The following is a 2,486-nucleotide window of genomic DNA, read 5'->3' on the forward strand; positions in this document are numbered from 1 at the left end:
AAATTCTTCTGCTAGTTGGGGTTTAGTCCACTTCTCTATCCTTCCCTTCAAGGCTCAGGGGTCCAGGATTATCTTCTGTGTCTGTGTTAATTGGTTCCCCTTTTCTTTGTTGAAGAGAGTCTGTGCAGTCTTTCTGCCTATTCTGCCATCTTACTGGAACCACCATCCTCACTTCTAAGGAGTTTTCTGACTGTACTTCTTTCAGGACAGACTTGTTAAATCTTCTGGCAGTCCATGGTATATTCAATATTCTTTGCCAACACTATAATTCAAAGGAATAAATTCTTCTTTACTCTTCCTCATTCACTGTCCTGTTTTTGCATGCATATGAGGTGGTTGAAAAGATCATGGCATGGATCAGGTGGACCTTAGTCCTCAAAGTGACATCTTTGCTTTCTTAATGCTTTAAAGAAGTCTTTTGCAGCAGCTTTGCCTGATGTAATACCTGTCCATATACAACCCAGCTTCTCAGGGTACACTTCCAGTCCTATCTCTTGAAGATTTCCCTGAGAGCTAATGTTATGCTAAAAAGATCACTTGCTCACTCCCTCACTGCTGTCGAGTTGGACCTGACTCATAGAGACCCCTCCTTGGGTTTCCAAGGCAACATCATTACGGAAGTAGATAGCCCAATATTCCCTCCAAGGAGTTTCTGGGGGTTTGAACCTCCAGCCCTCTGGTTAGCAGTCAGATGCTGTAGGCACTATACTACCAGAGCTCTTTGCTAAAAAGATAGTAGATTAAAATATACATTAAAAATATTGTCCAATCAGGCATATCAGTTGAGCATTTACCTGAGGTAAATACACTTCCTGGAGAGAACAACCATGAGACAAAGAAGGGCTGCTCAGGCATAGGGAGACAGCTCAGGGGATAGGAGTGCATGGAGGGATGGATATAGGGAAGAGATAGCTATTGGGAGGAAGGGGGAGGGGAGATGTTGCATTGTGCTAAATTGTAGTCAATGTCGTAAGACAAAGTGTATGTGAACTGCTGTATGGAAAGTGAATTTGCTCTGTAAATTTTCACCCAAATCACAATAAAATTTTTTAAAAAATTGTACAGAAGATTACTACCATCATTGATGATAATCCAATTATTGACTTTCACTGCGGTGCATGTTCAAGTTCCAGGTTTAGCCCAGTGGTGGAAGCACTGGATTTCCAGGCTGCTTTTCCAAATTGTGACCTAGAATAGCATCAAGAGGAGAGACAAAGGGGAGACTGACATGTCAGTGGGCCACAAATTTTCCAGTTCAGGGTGGAAACCAAGCTGGCCAGGCTGATTTAGGGAGGTGGCAAAGAGAAAATAGGTTGCAGTTTGCACATCAAATCTCATGCTGTTTTGCCACAAACACAAAAGTATTGTTTTCTCAGAGGAAGTCAATTGTTCCTTCTGCTTACCTGGTGTCACCCAAATCACTCTTGGTCAAACTGTCACAGAGTGCTAGGGCAGGATGGATAGTGTGCTTTCAGGTCAGAGCCTGGATTGTCCTTTAACTAGCTCTCAGGCCAGGGCCTTTGGGCCTTCACCACTCAGACCCAGTAGTGCTGTTTCCAACTGTTTTAGTGGAAAGAGAATTTGGTTTTGTTAAGAGGTAGAGGGAATCAAGAAGAAGTCCAATACCCTCTGAAAAGAAAATGAAGCCCAGAGAGATCATGTAAGAGGTTCCCAAATGACAATACTGACATTTATCAGTCTCTGAAAAGTAGTGAGTTTTAAAAAATAAACTAAATTTTGTCCCCCAAAAATATGTGTCAACAAGAGTACGCCATGATTCTCAGTACTATGTAATTATCCTCCATTTTGTGATCTGATGTAATTATCCTATGTGTTGTAAATACAAACATCTGTGATGCTAATGAGGCAGGATTAGAGGCAGTTATCTTAATGAGGAAGGATATAATCTACAGGATTAGGTGTATCTTGAGTCAATCTCTTTTGTGATATAAAAGAGATTGAAGAGGCTAGCAGAGATCAGGGAGACCTCCTACACAAAAAAAGGAGAGCTGATAGCAGAAGGCTTTCTTTGGACCTAGGGTCCTTGTACTGAAAATCTGCTAGATCCAGGAGAAGATTGATGCCAAGACACATGTAGATCTCCAAGGAATGCCTGGCACACAGATGTTAAAAAGAGACAAGGACATTCCCCCAGAGCCCACAGAGACAGAGAGCCTTCCCCTAGAGCTGACACTCTGAATTCAGACTTCTAGCCTTCTAAACTAACAACAACAACAAACTGTGAGAGACCATCCACTTGTAGTATTTCCCTTATAACATCACTAGATAACTAAGACATAAATTAATTTAATTTAAAAAAAGATGTGTTCTTTAGTCTGCTATTATGGCCTTCTTTCCTAGTGTTAAAAATGACCTTTCTGTTATACAATGATGAACTTCATTTATTTTAATACATTTTATTGAAATATAATTTATGTACAGTGAAATATACAAAACTAAAGTGACATAGGTCAATGCATTTTTTT

The sequence above is a fragment of the Orycteropus afer genome, unplaced genomic scaffold, assembly GCF_000298275.1.
Source record: "Orycteropus afer afer isolate SDZICR_OR568_19922 unplaced genomic scaffold, OryAfe1.0 scaffold00013, whole genome shotgun sequence".
In the NCBI taxonomy this organism is placed as follows: Eukaryota; Metazoa; Chordata; class Mammalia; order Tubulidentata; family Orycteropodidae; genus Orycteropus; species Orycteropus afer.